The following is a 22064-nucleotide window of genomic DNA, read 5'->3' as shown; positions in this document are numbered from 1 at the left end:
GTTGCAACCCCTTTTACAAATTTCATCTTGTGAAATTCAAAAAATCCAATTCATAATAGTCTTCCATCATATTTGTTTCCACAAATACGATCGACTATGGATATTTTAGAATAATTAGTTTTATTCAAGGATTAAACATGCTAAAATAGAACACAACAATTATTAATGAAAACATCATATCTCCATATATCAAGTTCATTACATCATGGTTGCTTTCAATGTTCCAAAATCCAAATCAAATCGCATTTCTACAATAACAAAGTCTTACAGGTCAAGTGTGACCACTCGTATTTAGCTTAAAAGAAGGTCTTTATTACTGGTTGTGACTAAATTTTATTTGTGTGAATTATGCGAATACGATCATCTCCATATTTAAATATATTCTAAGTATAGTTAAATGTATTGGAGAATATGATTGGTCTTATGACGTGACTTAGAGTCTCTTAGCTTGATTAAGTAAACTCTTAAAGTCACAAAAATTTTCAAGGTTATCCCTAAATGGAAATACTCAACTTAGTTTTTCAATGAACTCATTCATCCAATTATATTTGCTTTCAAATTCTAAAGTAACAGTGTATTCTTCTTTTGTAGTAAATTGTGCAGTTAAGTTTTTCTTGGACCCCGTTCAGAAAAAAACTTACTCTTCATTCCATAATAAAGTCATAATCTAATTATAATTCATAATTGTATCAATCTGTTTGGAAGTCAGCATCTTGCGTATCTCTTTAGATAAATATCTTCTTTAAAAATGATTAGCTCATGTACATTCTCTTAGTTCGTCTTAAGTACTCTACGAATCTCCCTATAGCCATCCAATGTCTTACCCATGCATCTAATTGGTATCTTATGATATGTTCATATCATAATCATATACCTATTCTTGTGGCTAATATGGAATAAATTATCGATTCATTTGTCAAATCAAATAGAATATGAATCATTTTTATGTAGGAAAAAATTTTGGCTTGGTCATTTTGAGGCTATATTCAAATGGTGTTGTTAGGATGCAAAGTTCTCCTTACATGTAACTTACCCACTTGTGATGTGTAATGGGTTTAACCTTTCCTTTAAATAGGAAGTGAGTGTCTCCCATTTTATGTAAGAACCATTCTGTGAGATTAGTTTAGTGAGAGAATTGTTAAATACCCACTTTGTAATAGCTTACTAGATCTAATGAGAGCTTAAACGAGATTATTTGCATGGTTATTCTTCAATGTTGCTTTAGATTCACTTGATCATTACAATTCCGTATAAGCCATCATAACCGAGTCCCTATAGGTTTCATGTGGCAATGCCAATAGTCCACCAAAGTAATCTTGCATCTTGATCTCTTTCAAGATACTACCACTATATGCAAAAATATTTTTAAACTTTAACATTCATCTTTATCTATCTCTATAGATTCTACATTCCAAGAATAAGTCTTATCTTTCCTAAGTATTTCATCTTATAAATACTTTGTGAATCAAGGAGAAAGAGCTTTTCATGGTCTAAATCTAGTTTCTCATGATTAAGTATGCATCATTCATATAAGATTAAGAATATCATTATGGCTCCCATTAGTTCTTATTAAACACAGATGTTATCTTCATTTTTTTTATAAACATATACCCTATATTTTCATATTTAAAATGACAATTCTATCCTTGATATGTTCTCTTTATATCCACAAATGGATCTTAAGGCTTACATATTTTTTTAGGATAACATAGATTAAGAAAACCTCCAGGATAAGATATATAGACATCTTCCAAGTAGTTTTCTATTAAGAAAAGAGATTTTAATGAAATTAATTTTCCATATCTCATAATAAAAAATATGTAGTTATGGTAAATAGTGTCCTTGTCGATTTAATCATAGCTACTTGAGGAAAGGGTTGATCAGATTAATTAACACAAGTGTGATTAAATCCTTTAACAAAAAGTCTTGCTAAATGTGTATAGATGTCCATGTTTGTATTCTTTCAAAAAGAATTTCTTACTCAATCTAGCCTTTCTATTGGGAGGAAGATTAATCAATGCCATATTGATTATTATTCATAGATTGCATCTCAATATTCATGACTCTACGATATTTATCAGGTTCAAGATTTGATATAGCATTATGATAGCCGATTGATTTGCCAGAAACCATCAAGAATAATTCATCAATTTGAGATTCCATACTTCTCATGTTCTAGATGATATCTATCATATATGAGAACAAATTGTGTTTATAAATATCTGTTATTCATGTTCAACAATTTCTTGTTGAAACTAGTGACAACAGCTATGCCATCATGTTATGGTTCTTACACTACTTCAAGATTCATGTGTCTCCTACTCGTTTTGTCATTAGAAGCTTGCTTTATGATAACTCGTCCTTCGTAAGAATAAGAAAACTTATTCACGGTAGGCTTGTATAAAATAATTTAAACAAGCTTTTATAATATTCTATAAATATGTATTTAGTAGATTTTGGGTTTAGAAGCTTTAATCTAACATATGCTTCAAATCCAGAAAATATTAAGTACGATAAGGATGAAGCATTTTCATATTAAATCTTATAAAGTGTTTTTTATTTACTTCTTAGTTGGTGTTTTCATTTAAAAATACAATTGATTGTGATTTATTCATATTCCCAAAAGAATAAAGGAAGATAATTTCTACATATTATAAAGTAAACCATATCAAGTAACGTTTAGATCATCATTTATTATCTCTAAGGCTTTAGATGGTATTACTGATCTGTATCACAACTTTATATGTGAAAACTTCAATAAAGGTTTCATAATAATCTTTTAACAAGTAAAATATAATTACACCGACTATAGTTGTTTAATGAAGTTCATTAGGTATTTTGTACTAAATCTAGACATTCATTTGAAAGGAAGTCAAACATCATAGTGTAGAGTTCCTTATTAACTATTTTCTATATAGATAAGTGAAAATACAATTAAAAATCTTTTATATGTTAATAAGATTCACATATGTCAAATAAACTACATTATTTACCTTCAAATCCATATCTTGAAGTTGGAGTATGTGTATTTCATTTATATAATAAAGATAACAATGTCATCGATAAGTTTGATTCAAATCCAATTTTAGTCAAAACTATTAAGAGATATAGTTCTAAAAAATAGGAACTAATCATTGCAACATATGAATTTAATCGTTATAAAAAATTATTTAAGTAAATAATCAAATATTTAATCAATTAACTGATACATATATATATATATATATATATATATATATATATATATATATATAGAGAGAGAGAGAGAGAGAGAGAGAAGCTAAATTTAAAACATACATTGTTCCAAAACAAATTATGTTTTTTATTGCAAGTACTTTGTGTTCTAAGCATAAATAAACTAAACTCCGAGAGTGTAGTTCCAACTTGATTGAGCTTATCTGGTTACGCTTCTTGATATATCCACATGCCATTTACAAATCTTAGATTAACATTAAGTACCAAGTACTTGACTGTTAAATGAAAATTATAAGTTCTATGTAGTAGATACATGAAGTACTAGTCTCTCCAGACTTTCTTTTCAGATAAGAGGGATAGTTCCTCTTCTATTGTCTTGTTTCTCCACTGAAGAAACATCATCCATATATGTGGTCCCTCTTGAAGTCTTTGGTCTTAAAGGTGTCCTTTCCATGATATAATGGCATCGTAGAGGATATAGGTTGACTCTATTATGCCTTGCATTCTTCCTATGTTTTATCAGGTTCAAACCAAATAGCTCTATATCTTAGGAATATTTGCTTCATCTGACGAAACATGTAAAATTCTTCTAATCCTTTTAATTCCTCCCATAGGTGAAGAATAATTGAACCCAATATGATTTTTGAAACATCTTCAGGGAAATTGTAATGCTTCCATTAAATATTATGTTTAGTTCTATGGGTAATATCAAGCTATTCAATAATAAATCCTTTAATAGTGTACAATTTCTGATCTCTTTCGAGATTCTCTTTCAAAACATGAAGACGGTCATAGAAATTGTATCCTTTGAATGTTATATGCTCGCGTATATCAACAAGATTAAGGTGATGCATGGTAACAATATTCGATTTTGTTCTCATCTACAAAATTTTAACAAAATTCATTTAGTATTTTCGATGTTTTAAATATTTAATAAGTAATACCTTTTTCTTTTCTTAAACATTAATTAATTAGACTCTAGGATCCAACGTTGCAAATCAAATAATCGGTTAGGTGACATTTATTTATTTATTTCAACTAGATAGGTAGCGATTACCAATCACATACAAATGTAATTCCTAGTTGTATTGGATCCTTTAAACCTTTTGTTAATTGGCGTTTTGATCCCTCTATACATTGGGTCTATAATGCATAGGTGACGTTAATCATAGAAGATTCTCGATCAAGTCATTCATCCTAAAAGGCATGTAGAATCGGCACATAACTAGTGGTTAAGTGACGTTTGTCCCACTACAAATTACTAAACTACCTCGAACATCAAAAGATAAATCCAAGTGGTTAGGTGACCTTTATCCCACAAGGACCATACAAATGATGAGTGGGTGTCTTTTAAGAGGACGACATTAACTTGTGTTTTTAAAAGGGATTAATCTATTTTATAATTATGGTTTTAAAAACATATTATATCATGTATATTGCATACATAAAATAATACATGGTACATATTTGAAAAAAAATTATTTTCTTTTATGGTTCATTTTAGTTCAACTTTTAATATCTTGTATTAACTTTTGAGTGTATGTGTTTCGAACCAATATTAGGCTTTCAATAACCTTTTATTATTTTAGACTTGGAGTTTGTCATGAATTTTAAAATCTCTATTGTATCCCATTTTACCATTCTAAAAGTTGAATATTTTTAGAATAAAAGATCTCTTTTATTTGAAAATCCATTTTTAGCAATTTATGTATAAAATTATTGTTTTTAAAAATAACAATATCCATGATGATATGTGTTTAATTATTTGGTTTTTCTAGCATACGAAATCCTATTTTCATACATACAAACAAAATAACAAGATACAATAATCACACACACAGACATGGTTGTAAAAACCAAGTGATACCTATGTGATCTTTCATGTGAGCCATACATGAAATATCAAGTCCTTTTCGTAAGGGATAATATTGAACAAAATATTCAAGAGACGGTGTTGTTGAATCTCCCACTTGCAGAAACATCTAATATGTGCAATATGTTGAATACTCTATTAAATCAAAGTCGTTCCTACAACATGCAACACTTCACATAAAAGGTTTTATTTGGGGTTGTAGCTTTAGCTTCATAGAATTTGATGCAACACTTATCAACAACACTTTACAAGGTTGCCTTTTCCACTACTATTAATATTAACAAAGTTTAACCCTTTGCAATCTTCAAAATGGATCCATCTTCATTTTTGGTTACATTTTAAAATACTTATACTAGATTACAAACTAATCTAATACCTACAAGAAAAATAAATAAAGAAATTCATATTTACTATTACAAACAATCAAAATAAATAGTTAATATTACAACCATATCGAAAACGTCCAATAACATACAACAGCTGGCCCATGGCTTGTTGATGCACATATAATCATACAAAAATTATCAAATAATATTTTGTTTTTTAAGACAACATCAATGTGATAAAATGCAGGTAGTTATAAAAAAAGCTTTGATAACATATTCACTCTTAAAACAAGCATTCCGTGTTGCCAAATAAGCCATGCATGAAAATTTCATACAAGCATGAAAATCGTCCATGGCTTCCAAAAACCAAAGTTCTCATTTTAACCATAAAATCTATACTTGCATGTAAAGAAGGCTCTGATATCACTTGCTAGGGTTTTATTAAATTCTAATAAAACCATAAAATCAAGAGATTTTACAGTGTCAGACTTTTATATTTTATATAAGAGAAACCACCAAAGAATGACTTTACATGAACATGAAAGATTAAATGAAACAAAAATAGGGGGTTTTAAGGATTACAACCATTAAAGCCTTTTAATCCTTCTGGGAGGTTTGAATGATGGTGATGATGGCCAGAGGTAAATCGAGACTTTCTCTATAGATATAATCCACCAACATGCTCCAATTTCACTATTTCAAGACAAAAAACTCATAAGCATAAAAGTCAAATATGAAATTGATATTTTGAGAAAGTGAATTTGTTTGCATTTTATCTTCCTGGTCCTTTAGAGAGAAGAAAGAGTATGTGTATGTGTATTTTAGGCCAAGACTCCAAAATCGAGAGAAAAATGAAGTCTATTATCATTAATCTCCATTTAGAAGTCATCCAACTTGATTATGAGCCTTGAACCATTCAAGAAAGAAAATGCATTGGAAGAAAAAAGAGGCAAACAAACCTCATTGGACCCCTTTGGAAGTGGTTGTACAAAAATTAAGAAGAGAGAGAGAGAGAGAGAGAGAGAGTGTGTGTGTGTGTGTGTGTGTTCGTGTGTATGTGTGTGTGTCTTATGCTTGTACGTTAATATTTATAAAAGTTACTATAACCTCTTTATAAAATATAAACTCCAATCCTTTTAAATAATATTTTTATTTGTATATATACATACATATACATATATATACATATATATATATATATATACATATATATATATATATATATATATATATATATATATATATATATATATATATACACGTACATACATACATATATATATATACACACACACACACACACACACACACACATATATATATATATATATATATATATATATATATATATGATGTAGTTCCAGTAAGAAATGTTTTTTGGAAAGAAGGTAACAAGTTTTTTCAGCATATTTTTTGGCAAACAAAACAAATGAATCACTAGATGAATAAAAAATAACATGATTTACAAAACAAGCTCTAGAAAAAACATCTCGAGGATTCATATTCACGATGATTTTGTTGATATTCACTAAAATTATTATAAAAGTGAAATTTTTTCTTGATCTACTTAAAAATGAATCATTAAGGCATTTTTTTGGGAATTGTTTCTTGTGAATCATCTAAAATTTTATTTTTTTGTTTGCGAAAAAATATCTATATAAAAAATATCTTATCTTCCTACCAAATTTTCATTCTTATTTGATCTTTGTTCTCTCTCTCTCTCTCTCTCTCTCTATATATATATATATATATATATATATATATATATATATATATATGTAACTTTTACATTAAACAAAGTTATAGAATTTATTTAAATCATTTAACTTATAAATGATGTATCTAACACTGTTAACTAAATTCATACCATATGAATTAAGATAAAATATTATTTTTCACAAAATAATAGGTGCATGAGTTATGACATTTATGAATCAATTCATTATATAAAACCATCAATTGTTGTCTACTTGTTATTGGTGTTGGGTCTAAAATTGGTTTATATTTTGCTTTTCTAAGCATTTATTGTTTTATCATTTGGGCCGAAAACTAATATTAAGATTAATTGTAGCTTGGACCGAAAACTCATGAGTTTTCGGTCTAGCATTGGGTTTTCGGTCCATTGTGTTTTCGGTCCATTAGGTTTAGGCCTTGTGTTTGTGGCCCATGTATATATAGGTGTTAGGTGGGTGAGGTGAAGAACTCTCAAGGTGCTTAAGTGTGTGTTTGTATGGTGTGAGAGAAAGTTAGAAAGAAGAGTGTGTGTGTGTGTGTATGAATCTATGTGTAAGGAGCTTCATTCCAACATTGAATACATCATGAATTCAAGTTATTCTTCTTCTCTTTCTCTTCTATTTTGATCTGAAATCATCCAATTGATTGGGATTCCGCACCATCAATTGGATCTGATTGATACAGAAGCAGTTTTGGGGACTTACAAATGGTATCAGAGCTTGGGTGTATCAATCATTGTTTTCAGATCTGGAGCTTATTTGATCTTTTTTTGAAGATATTTTTGCGTTTTGGATAGATCTTGGCAAAATAAGGGGGGTTTGTTCTTCGCGTTTTTCATAAAAAACGAGTTTTTGATCGAGTTTTGGAGCAAAAAGGAGCAAAAACGTTGTTTTTTGTCGTAACCAGCGATTTCCGAGGTTCTCGGTCACGTTTTCGGTCGGAGTTCTCAGCCGGAGCTTTCGGTCCGAGGTTCGCACGTGTTCGGTCCGACGTTTTCGGTCCGAGCTTTCGATCCATGGCTCAGCAGCTTCGCGTTTTCGGCTTCGTACCTTCATCATCGCATCACATTCAAGCCTCGTCCTCGCAGCAGCGTCCAATAAATAGAGAAGCGAAGTTGGAGGTGTCGGGGGTCGAACCCGGGTCTCCTCCCAACTAATCCAAGCGCCCTACCAACTGCTCTAGCAAACCTGATGTTCTTCTCCTCCCGTTTTTAATTCTTAGAGACTCCCTTCTCGGTTATTACTTTCGAAAATTGGCATTTTTAACCCCAAAAATCAATTTCTTTTATTTTTAAATTTCATTTTCATCCCAAAAATTTTAGTTTTTAATTTTAGACTTTATTTTTAACTTTTGACCTTAAAAATTTGCTTTTGACTTTCAAGTTTGACCTTTGACCTTAATCTATGACTTTTTCGTTTAACTTTAAAATTTACAAATTTAGCTTTTCGGTTTGACTTTGAAGTTTGACTTCTCAAGTTTGACTTTTTAAGGTTGAGTTTTAAGTTTTTAGTCAAAGGGCATATTTAAAAAAAAAAGTTCCACATCAATTCAGGTAAATGAATCCGGTTGCTCTCCATCTTGTGTTAAAACTATTAAAATTTTACGAGAATCAATAGATCTAATTAAAAGCGAAAATGAGGACCTTAAATATGAAGGATATACACTTAGGAAATGTCAAAAACCAATAAAAGCACAATTAGAAGACAAAATCAAGGATTTCCGAAAACTACAAGAAGATTATAGCAATAAGTGTGAGAATTATGATCACATCAAAAGAAAACTTGATGTTGTGACTGAAGAACTTGAAACCTTGAAAATTAAGTGTGAAAAAACAGTTGTTAGTTTCAATACTATACTGCATCAAGTAAGACAGTCGAGTCCTTAGTAGAAATTCAATTGAGTTTTAAAGATAATCAAACCAAGGGTCTAGGGTATCACAGTGTGCCACCTCCTTTTAATGACAACTATAACCCACCCCTTGAGACCAATGAGGAAGAAATGCCTGCTCAGTATGGCCAAACCCCTGCTCCAGCTTCAGTTAAGACTGAACAATCAGGGCCAACCGAGGGTGTTGAGCTGAACGATACTAATGATTCTACTACTTATGCAGGTAAAGTAGTAGAGGATGAGAACAAGGAGAAAACTATTGAACAATCTAAAGACTCCTTGAACTATGAATCTGTTACTTCGAACTCAGTTGTTTCTGATCAACATGCTGTTGAGAAATACAGGACTCCAAAACAAGCGAAACCAACGGCTTGCTATAAGTGTGCATGTGGGAACAACCAGAGACAAGGCAAAGACATGCCACCAGGGGTAGGAAGAAAGAACTTCACAGTGAAGAAAAAGACATGTTTTCACTGTGGAACACCTGGACACATTGCCAAAACTGTTCAAATTGCGCATAAACAAGATATGTCTTGGGAGAGAGTACCTTGCAAAGATGACAAAGGTCAACCCAGTTTTAGAATGGACTATGTTCCAAAGACCAACTGATCCTGCTATGTGTCGGAGCAGCTTTGGAGGCATATTATCAGACTTCGGTTTGTTGATAGTGGTTGTTCTAGGCACTTGATAGGAGGTATCTCTCAACTATACAACACTCAGAACTTTGTTTGAGAGCATGTGTCCTTTTCGGGAGAAAGGAAGGAAGGAGAGGATCACATGGGGTTTGTGCTTAATGAAGTGAAGAATTTTCAGATCTAATATGAGATTATGCGTGCTGTTCTCAGACCTTCTGGATGCGAATTGAATCGGTGAATTACGGTTTGAGTTTTCTTCTCTATACTCCTGAGTTTATCTTTATCTAATTCATTTTGAAGATAATTTTTTTATTTTCTTATAGTTTTTTCGTTAGTATTGTTTGGGAAGTGATATCAAGAAAGTGATAACGGGCAGTCCAAACCTGTGTAAGGGACTGAATCTGAATTGTCTAGACTCTGTGTTCAATGTGCTGGAAGTCACGAAGGATTTGACAGTGTGGATTTGGATAGGATTGTTTGGACTGACCATACGACGCTCGGGTAGATTGAGCAGTGAGATAAACATGGAAACCCACGGGATACACTAAATTAATACGCATCTAGAACTGTGGCTTAAATTTTCCTTGATGAACGGACTTATGTCCTTAATTCTGGTTCTGATAAGGCGACTGGGGTTCTGATAAAGCAGGTTCGTAGGAAATTATTTTCTTGCTTTCTATCTATTAGTCATATGTTGCTTCTTCTGCGTGATTGGAAGAGATCCGACCTGGGATGCAACATATGCAACTCTGTCTCTATGAATCTTATATATGATATTCTTCTTATCTGTTAGCCATATGCTGTCTCCTTTGCGTGATTCATAATCCGACCTGGTTCACAGCATATGCAACCTTCTAATTCTCAATCCCTCTAAATCTCTAATTAATAATGTGTATTATATATCTATCCTCCCTCCTTAATAATTGTTTACTCACCTAAAGTAAGGAGTCCTTAGGAAGTTCTTGATAACCAGGGTATATCGGAAAGTGGGGAACACGTTCTAGTGCAATTAAAATCGAACCATTTAGAGGTTGTCTATTGATCTCGCTGCTTAATTTAAGTGGACAACAATACACGTGGTCATCGTCAGCTAAATGGTTTATTTAGAAAAGTTTGTCGATACTCGTCGTGTTTAAGTGGACCACAATACCGGCAATTGACCAGATCTATTCATGAAGGTGAAGGTACTGATAAACGAGTTCAGAATGTCTCACAAATTTGATCCCAAATATTTTTGTTTCTGTTAAATTTGTTCATAATTTTCCTCTATGCACAAATTTAGGGGGAGAATTAAAAAATATTCTAAAATCAAACAAAAATCAGAAAAATACAAAAAATCCAAAAATATTTTTTTGTGTGCTAAGTTTTCTCTTAGTTTTGTTTTGTCTTGAAAAGTGATTGCAGGTATAGATAAGACTCATGGAGACTGTGTCGAAAATTTCTGAGCCAATGCTTCATCTGTGGGCATCGAAGAATTCTCATTCGAAGGAACAAGAAATGAAGATTATTCTTTCAATATTTAATTTGTCAACCCCAGAAGCAAGGTGAAGCTGAAATTTAAGATTATGATACAGATTGCATTGAAGCCTCCTCAATTAGTTTGCTGCTATCTTAAACCTGTTGAAGTGATCCAGAAGATTAGTTCTCTCGGATATTCTCTTTGAAGATTCTCAAGTTGAAAGCGCTATCTTTGAAGAATCAATACATAATGTTTCCTCACCCAAAGTGCGTTCAAAGTCAAATTTTGAAGAAATGCCCAACTGCTCAAGATGAAGTCATTCATAGAAGATTCATATATTCATCCTGATGTTGTGAAGAATTTGAAGATAATAGCTGAAGCCAAGCTGCCAATGAAGATTGACAAGAAGTGCCAACTACTTTTTAGGGGGAGCTTGTTGGGTCAATTAGAAAAGAAAGCTATAAACTAAGGGGGGTATTTTTGGGTCTAAAATTGGTTTATACTTTACTTTTCTAAGAATTTATTATTTTATCATTTGGGGTGAAAACTAATATTGGGATTAATTGTAGCTTGGACCGAAAACCCATGAGTTTTCAGTCTAGCATTGGGTTTTCGGTCCATTGTGTTTTCGGTCCATTGGGTTTAGGCCTTGTGTTTGTAGCCCATGTATATATAGGTGTTAGGTGGGTGAGGTGAAAAACTCTCAAGGTGCTTAAGTGTGTGTTTGTATGGTGTGATAGAAAGTTAAAGAGAAGAGTGTGTGTATGTGTGTGTATGAATCTATGTGTAAGGAGCTTCATTCCAACATTGAATACATCATAGATTCAAGTTATTCTTCTTCTCCTTCTCTTCTATTTTGATATGAAATCAGTCAATTGATTGGGATTCCGCACCATCAATTGGATCTGATTGATACACAAGCAGATTTGGGGACTTACAATTGGTGTGACCCTATAGCATTATATGTTATTGGCGATATTATTTATGGTCATTTTTTAGCATATAGTACCAACAATTAGAAGCCTTTACATACCTTGAAGGTTATGAAGTGCAGTTTTGGACTGAGATGAGTTTATCCGGAGTACAAGTCTATATATATTGTTTTCACACATGGTGTTTGTGTTTGGTTGTATGTGCAACTATACACTAGATCAAGGAGTCGGAAACTTTCAAAAATCATCCTAAGTGTACATGCACCATATGATTTAAGTTTTACTATTATAGCAACATACTTTTAAAACTACAAATTTGACTTATAAAAAGGGATATTATTACTAACTGCTTAAGTATAATTGTATATACTTGTTCCACTTGAAGATCTCGAACTCTTTGCAATCGGTTGGAATGACTAACACCCAAAGTAGAAAGCCTCTAATGGACACACTTAAAACATTAAAACACTAGAATATTAAGGATAGACGATAATAGAAACATCAAATTATATAAGTATGGGGAAGGTTAGGAACAAAAATTATGAAGCTCAAAGGGTATATTTATAGCTGAGGTAACTTGCAGGAAATGCAGATTTGAATCAAGTAAGTAATCAAATTTAATCCAGATTCAAATCATTTCCTTATCTGTTACCATGATTTATTCTGGAAGCCTCCTAAAAGCCTTAAAACTTTCCACCCTCTTTAGAGTTTCTAAAATGGTCACCTTGCTCAGCTCTTGATTAATTAACATTCAGTATCTGCACCTTTAATCAAATCACCTTTAATTCTAATTAGTTTTCAATTAATTTATTAACATGTAATAAATAAATTAACTAATTATCTTAATATCCTAAATCCAGTCTAGCTATTCTACCTCTTAAGGGTAACCCAAAAAGGAGTTTGTTATTATTCCCAAAGTTATACCAATTTAGTTGTGACATTGAACACCTATTTCCAACAATCTTCCACTTGGATAATTTATCAACTATTATTGGTCAAATAATCTTCGAATAACCAACAAAGCATGCATTCCATAGCAACTTCCGAACTTTGATCTTACCAAGTATGAGCCCTTAGATAAGTGATAAGTTATTCCTATGTTTCTACACAGTATCATTTTGAACTGAGTCATGGATTATGTTACAACCTAACGGTTCAACGTTATTTTTCTCGATTTCTGATTTCTGATTTTTGATGATCATTAGACTATTAATTGAACACATCAATTCAGTCCAGACCCAACCAAGCACATAAGATATTAACACAAAATCATCGAGGGGTCCAAGGATATCATATACATTTTTAAGGCAGAAGGAACAAATAAACTTCAACTACATAGTTTTTGTCTACCTGTCAAATCATTTATGGACTCACCCATTATAATTACTAGTTATGGATAGGATTTGAGCAAGACCAAAGCAAAACCAACTTGTATGAAAATAATTCATTTTCTCTCCATTTTAAGATTAACATATATCATCATCTCAGAATTACTCATAATAGAATACGTGAAGTAATCACTCTAAGTGTGGGTTGTTCCTATACTTAAAATCTCCATTTCAAATATTCATGAATGTTAGTCGCATTCTCCATGTTTTGTCTAATCACTATAGACAATCTACTAACACTTCATGAAAATCATAACTCCATAATCACTCCAAAGAGTATGACCGATTATCGAGTTTGAATAAATTGAGATCCAGGAAGTAGGTTCTAAACATGCAAAAGGAGAACACAATTATAAACTAATGTTTAAATTTTATTGAATTCTTGTTTTTATCATTCCTTTTTGTTGGGTATAATTTACCTAAATACAGTTCAATACATATCGACGGAAGGCAAACGGGCAACAAGCTGCGCCACTAGCCCTTTATGGGTGGCAAAACTAATTCTTTTGAAAACAACATATGTGGATCTAGGAGATATGACATTAGAATACGTGGCCCTTCGGACTCTGTTGAGGAGATCCATGGCCTTTGGTGCGAGAAAACCAAATGTATCAAATGCAAAAGGTACAAAAACATGTTGATTTTCTATACATGCATTCTTGTGCTTTGCCACTTTGCACGCAACGACTTTCAAACTGGCGTGTCCTGTTGTGAAACACCCACTCCTCAAACCGTCGAGAGGAGAGACCCTGTTAAGATCCACACACACGTGCTTCGCTCCTACCCATCCAAATACCAAAATGTCAGCCGACCTGAGGGTAGATCTTATATCCTATGGGTTTGTAAAAAAGTTCATGGGAGCTTGTTTCTTCGTAGAGATACTAGCACGCCGACAAACATAAAAGAGAACATCCCTAACCACATCATGTCGGTACTTGAAACCAAGGAGCTCTTTACAATGAACTGCACGTTCACCAAGAGTGTCCAAACATGGCTTACAGCAAACTGGGCATATCTTGTTAGTTGGGAATAGAGGAATCATGAGGCGGTAACGGAGGATAGTTCGATACTCTACAGGAGACATATGTTGGTCGAGGCCCTCAATAAGGATAGTTAGTAGAAAATCTTGAGCATGAGGTGCCCGAAGACACTCAAAAACTGCTTTCTGTCTAACACTCATGTCGAAGTCGACTTCCATATCTTTGACGATTTTGCTAAAAAGGGCACACGCCAATGCTTTTTGGGACTTAGGGGGGGGGGGGCGGTGTACTTATTAGTGAAACTACTGCAGTCGATACTGGAATCGTATCGCAAAGATGAGTCATAACACATAGGTATATAGAGTCCATACCACATATTCCACTGTCACGTAAGATGTGGTCTTGTAATTCCTATGATTGGGCCCTCGAGGCTACAAATGCGTAGGAGGAAACCTCGTATGCTGAGTACAAACCCAAACCATTGAAAACTAATAGGTAAGGAAGCCAGACGCCACTAGATGTCTCCGAAGAAGGGGCCTCCATATACCACCATATCCTCGATACACCTGCGCAATCCTTTGTCAAAGAACAAAGTTGCCTCTTCTATGTGCACCAAGTGACATGTCCTTAAACCAAAGAAAAGTTTTGCAATACCCATACACGATCAAAGCAAAAGGAGCTCACTCTGCGGATCACATAGTTGTGGAAGAAGAACCATCAAATGAACAACATTGACCGCTCTCTTCATGGCCATCCCGCTAATAAACCCTGTGTCTCTGCTAACAACCCCCCAAGGTGCTTCACCCCCAAAGAATGTCTCCCTATATCTGTTGGGATTAAATTATCACGAAGCTTCCTACCATCACAGGAGGGCCAAAAATTCTCAGTTTTCTTGATGTTCAACTCAAGACCCATGCTTGGACCATTCACCCGGATAATGTCCAACACTCTAGCCACCTCCTTTGAATCTCCAATGATAATCCCATCATCTAGATACCTGGCATGGAGAAGGAGCTCACAACTTTCTCTAATCTTGTGCACAAGTGGGTACAAAACGAGGGCAAAAACAAGAGGGCCCAAGGGGTCGCCTTGTTGCACCATAGTGGCAGACCATATATGTTGGTCAACTATACTCTCGGACTAGGGACGAATGACTATGTCTTAATCCGTACTCCCGGATTAACGACAATTGACCGAGTCCAATCCATACTCTTGGACTAGGGACAAATGACTATGTCTAATCCGTGCTTCTGTATCAATGAAATGTTTAAGGGTTCTATTCCCCGTATATATGTCACTCGTACTCATAAGGAGATACTACCCAATGACCCTCATAACAAATTTTAGGTTTACTCATTAACCTAAATCATTATAAATAACCAGGTATGTTCTTTAACACGTAATTCAGATACCATCAAATAATTCGCACATAAACATATATTTAGTACATTCAATCAATACTTGTATTAAAATCATTTCATGAAAGGGACTATGCACTCACTTGAAAGGTGGTGACTCTGTACTCGAACAACGCTTCCTTATCTCTAAATAATTTTCCCTCGACAAAACATAGTATCAATACCACTAGGGTTTAGTCTAACGTTAACCGCGACTAATTAATAGTCTAGCTTTTATTATTATTATATAAGCGTTAAACAACACTCTATATAACTCATAATAATAGCCCAAATAATTATTTTAAGGTCCTAATGATGTTACTATAATTAATTAGAAGCTATATTAAAAATAGCTTAGGCGTAGCTCACTTACAGCGGGTTTTATAGAAACCCGGGTTTGTTTGGAGCAACGTTTCGAAACCGAAAGACCCTTTTTATCGGGACTCTAGGAGCCTCGGGGCTTCTTTCGGGTGCTAGGGGTTTACCTAGGCTTAGGAGGGGGTTAGGGGAGTAGTGAGAGAAAGCAGAGATGAATTTGTGAGAAAATATGGCAGCCCTCGCAACCCTTTTATAGGCTGGTCCTCGGACATACGCTGGGCGTGCAGGTCCTTGGACGTGGGGCGTAGCCTCGGTCGTACAACACATGTCGCGAAGGGGGTGGGTCATCGTGGATGTCTCGGAACCGCATAGGGTAGCTGTACGCGGCATGTACCCAAGCTCAGACGTTGGGCGTAATGCGAGGGTGGCATGTCACTCATCTGAAGTGGGTTCATCGGACGGCTGGGAGCTAGGCCACGTCATCAATCCTTGCATCAGCTTCACAAATTGCACCCTTAACTTAAATTCGTATCTCCCTCATACGAGCTCTGTTTTCGGCGTTCTTTATATCCACGCGAAGGCGGGAACGCACTCTACAACTTTCATTTAGACTCTATCGGCTAATTTTGAATCTATTTTAAAAGTTATATTTTTAACAGGCTGGAACACGATTGGTCCGTTAAAAATTCATAACTTCTTCATCCGACGTCCGTTTTCGTCTGTCTTTTTATCGTTACGCTACTATTAACGAGATCTTTGATTCTCGTTTATGTTGTGTCGGCTAAAAACTGCTCGATCTAATATTCAAACTTCGGGCTGTACACTGCTAAGCTGAAACTTCGAAAAATCATAACTTCCTCATATGAAGTCAGATTTGGGCGTTCTTTTTATGAACACTCTCGGTTTAACGAATTCTATGAATTTCATTTAGATCGCTAAGGCTGAATATCGCTCCATCGTAAATTCACTATTTCTGCTTCCCGATGCCATGCTGGTTTCATCGCGAAACTTCGACAGGTCATAACTTCCTCGTTATAACTTGGATTTCGGTGTTCTTTATATGTACGGAAACCTTGTAACATATAATAAAATTGGTTAAGATTATTTATTCTAAATAATCTTTTGTTTTAAATTCATTTTCGACCCCTATTATCTCTAAATTGACTAGCCTGGATCTACGGGCGTTAGAAACAATCTTCAAGAAATTAGCCTAATCATATAAACTAATAAAAATCTTGAAATTATGACAATTATCTTTTAATTGGTCAAGCATGATCAATATCATATCAAAAAACATATTTCATGGTTCAAAAAACAGTTTGGGGTAATGATCCTAATCCAATTATTGCCAAAAACTTGCAATTCTGCACACTGATGCAACACCATGTCGTGGTAATTATTGCCACGTCGTGGTGGGCATGCAGAAACGAAATTGGCAAATTTTTATTTTTAAAAATAACACAATGCAACAATATAACAGAAAACAGACCTGGCTCTAATACTACTGAAGGGATTTGAGCACTATAACACTACTATGATGCACATGCAACCCTGGATGCTTTGTATCTATGTTTTCTCTAATTATACATGCATATTTTCAATTTTACAAAGCATTTTCCTAACTATCATACAAATTGCCAAATGAATAATACATCTAGTTAAAGTACTTACCTCCTAGAAGGACTTGTAGTTCTTGACCTTTGAAAGCTTGAGCACCTCAAGTGTGATGCCTCTAATGGTTCACAAACACCAATATGCAAGATGAGGCTTGAGAGAATAAGTTACTTGCACAAAATAAATATCACTATCCAAGAAACTTGTGTCAACCGATTTTGGTCTCTAGGGGGGTTTATTTATAGTGTGGCAAATGCTAGGGTTACACTTTGTAAACCCTAATGACCTTTCATATTACTTTGGGTCCATGGGTTAATATCCATGGACTATCCATGGATTATCTCATTGGTTTAGCCCCTCCTAAATAACCATGGATCATTAGCCCAACTATAAGAATCATTGACTTAAATATCCAATCCCCACATATTTAATTAGTCTCTTTTGATCACAAAATTAATAAATTAATTCTTGATCAACATTAATTAAATAATATGATTTCTCAGTTAATATATTATACTTATAATATATTAATAAATCAAAAATAACTTTATTCTCAAAAGTCCATCCTATCAAATTGCACTGGTGAAGGGAACCCAAAAAGACCATGATACAATCCGGTCAAGTACATTCCAGTTATAGTTATGGGCTTAGACACCAAATCCAACATTTACCATAAGACTTCAATCATATGGTATCCAAAATCTGATCCAAGTCGATACTTGGTAATGCATGTTATGTTTACAAGCTCAAGATAGCGACTCAACAAATACATTTTACCAAAACTTTTTGATGTATTCGAATTAGTACGTATTATGGATAATCTAAATGGATATTTAGTTAACACTAATTCCAACATATATTCACATTATCACATAGCGTGCGTCATCATCTGTATTCAAAAACAAAACGCACATTAACCAAAAGACTTGTTGTTAAAAGAATTCCAAAGTCCTATCCAACTGGACCATTGGAAATGCAATTCTTATTTTCAAGAATATGATCCACAATATACATCTCATTCAAAAACTTTAATCAAATTTTTGTTACTATATAATTTTCACAGATTTTTAACTTTCTTTAAAACACCTTAAAATGCTCTAAATAAGTCATAATAATATTATCAAATATTGTTCAAACAATTTTTAATTATAAATCCATAGATAAAACATTTGGGAAAATCAAAATGTAACACCCGTTCAAGGAATGAAATAATCCCTTATGTTAGTAAGTCGTCATTTTGGGTGGCCATGGCATGGTGACGCTTCACCATGGCATGACAATGCTTTCATTCATCGTGAATTAAAAGATATGCCATGGTTTGGCCATATGTGCCATGGCGTGGCTGCTAATTTTAAGGGAACCCTAATTTCTAGGCCTTATGGCCTATTTAAAGGAATACAGAGGCTAGGGTTTAGTCATCCTCAACCTCCATCACTCTCAAACCCCTAGAAACCTAACCCTTATCTTTTTTGAAGCTTTTGGAGCTCATTTTCTAGTATTTGGTAATTTTGAAGGAAGTGGGGGTGGATTTCTTGCAAAAGGCCAACACGCAACACTCCCTAACCTTTAAAAACACCTTATTGGACCAATTATAATGCTCTTGATCTAGTATTGCGTCTTCTTGTTTTTTAGAGATCTAGAGTTATTTGTTCTTGATGAACTCTTTTAATGGATTTTGAGTGGAACAAAGATATAAAGTTTGCAACTTTATGACTCTTAGGAGCCCCAAGGACATTATATCTCATAGATCTGAAGAATGGCGGTGATTTGGAAATCTTGCATGAGCTTTAGGCCCTTTTCGTCTTTTTTACCTATATTTGAGGAAGGACACGCATGGGGAATGCATGGCAATAAAGTTTACATTTTTAGGGAAAAATAAGACCCCTAATATCCTTATGGAATGTTTCGGCTTGTATCTGTTGTGATTAAGGACTTAATGGATGAGCTATACCTCTTTAATGGCCTTTAGCACCTAGGATTTGAGATCTTGACTTAATGGATAAATTTGGAAAGTTTATCCATATAGACGTTGGGAAGGAGTATATTTGGGATTTTGAGCCCCTAAGAATGATTTAAGGGAACCTTGACTCGAATAATCCAGTCAGACTAGTACCCACAGTGTGGCACTAAGTCGCCACGACATGGCGACAGAGACAAGTCGATTGTTTTGTTATTTTGTGGCCACGACATGGCCAAGGAAGGCCACAACTTGGAGTGGTGTTGATGGAATTTTGAATTTTTCTTGACCATTAACTCTTTGTCCAAAGTTGACTTTCGGTCAAGTCTTAGTTTGGTAAAGATGGGCTAAAGGTTTACCTTGTATGAATGCCTAAGTAAGGTATAATACCGGTGATTCGGAAGTGAGAGCAGTTGCAGTTGATTGTCGTTTGAGAGGTGAGTCTCTTCACAGTACTCATGGGACGAAGCCACCAATGCTGACCCACTAGATTATGTTTGTAGGATGATAGTTGTCTTTATGACACTTGCTGATATGCCTGTATATGCATGTCATCTTTGTGACTCTTACTGATATGAATGTAGGCTTAGATGTAGGGAGTAAAATAAACCAGTACCGGTTGAAAGATAATGAGGGATTCGAAGGGACTCAGGGGTGAAATAGACCCATATAGGTTGAAGGATACTGAAGGAGTTGAAAGGGACTCAGGGGTAAAATAGACCCGTACCGGTTGTAAGATACAAAAGGAGTCGGAAGGGACTCAGGGGTAAAATAGACTCAGTTTAGCTTCTACTGTTATATTTGTTGAGTATGTGGTATTTTGAGGAACTCACTAATCATTGTGCTTATAGTTTATGTTTATTACATCAGGTACCTCTGGTTTGAAGGGGGAAGGGTCGGACATGATTGCACCGCATCCACCGTTTTTCTGCATTCTATAATTTTGATTTCTACACTGATAACTATTTTCAACATTTTCACTCTTATTGGTTTATAAATGAATAATTGATGGTTTGGGTTGACTTAGATATTAAAAAATTTTACTTAGTAGTTTTGGGATGTTACAGGTTGGTATCAGAGCCTTGGTTTGAGGGATTCAGGCACACTCTTAGGTGTGTCTAAACTCAAATTGAGGAGTTCATAATCTTTTTGAAAGAAAATGAATTTTATAAATGTTTTTTTTCTAAAGAAAATGAATGTTCTAAAGGGGTGCGATGCATACAATCAGCCAAGCTCAAGTAAGTAATTCCTAAAATACCCATACATGTTTATCGGTTGTAGTATGTGTTGTGTGGACAACATGCTAGAATTGAGCTAAGGATCTAATATGGATTGCATGATGGTATGATAAGAGAGATGCCTTTATATACCTGTTGATTGAGCTTTTAGAACTGCATGGTAATATGGATCAAATTTGGGAAAGAAATACTTGATTAGTTTCTGCTTTGGTATTGGTTACTCGAGGCTCAAAGTTTGGTTCCTTCCTGCTTTTACAAATCTCAATTAATATGAGAAATCTACTAAGTGAATACATTAGGTTACATGTTACAGGAATTAGATAATTTTATAAGGTTAGGTTTGACTCTATTGTGCAGCTTTTGTTTGAGTCCACCCATTGTGTGAGACCTTATAGTCGGAGAACTATCTAGCGTATGCAGTATGTAACTAGATTCCGGAGGTAGATGGAAGGTATTAGAGGAAGTTTCTTCTGTAGTTGATTGTGAAGAGTGATGTGAAGTGTGGATCCTAGGAGAACCTACGAAGTATGTTAGCATGTCGAGTGTGTTGTTTTGCCGGATAGGCCAATATTTGGTAGTAAGGAAGTAACTTAGAGGATTTGGGTCGATATTTGAGGAAAGTACAGATAGGTCTGGAAGGTAGTATTGGGTTCGTACTATAGAAAGCAAAATATCCATACTCGAGTCAAGGGAAGTCACGATGACACTAAGAAGCTTGTAGAGTGTGGAATTCTTCAAGTGTTTTTTGATAGTTTGTTTTCAGTATAGTGATCACTCGTGGAGGTTCTGGTTCGGTCTCTGGGGCAGGACACATGGATGATCAAATGCAAGAGTTCATTTCGTCTAAGATTACTTGCGGTATTCTAGAGTAGACTATGGTGATCTTTCTCATGATCAAGGAGGGAATTATCGAGCTATTGTATGAACATATGGGCACATTCCGTACTGAGGTTGTAGCTATGGTGGGTGCACACTCTCTGACTTTTCAAGAGTCTCGTGCATGTGGGGATCCTAAGTTCTTTGGGAAGAAGGACCCCAATGCTAGCAGACGGTGGTTGGCCGACATTGGGAACGCCTTTCAGACTAGCTTTTGCCCAAAGGGGTCGAATGTCAGATTTGAATCCTGTCTAC

The sequence above is a fragment of the Lactuca sativa genome, chromosome 5 (genome assembly GCF_002870075.4).
Source record: "Lactuca sativa cultivar Salinas chromosome 5, Lsat_Salinas_v11, whole genome shotgun sequence".
Classification (NCBI taxonomy): Eukaryota; Viridiplantae; Streptophyta; class Magnoliopsida; order Asterales; family Asteraceae; genus Lactuca; species Lactuca sativa.
Note: the sequence above shows the minus strand (reverse complement) of the source record.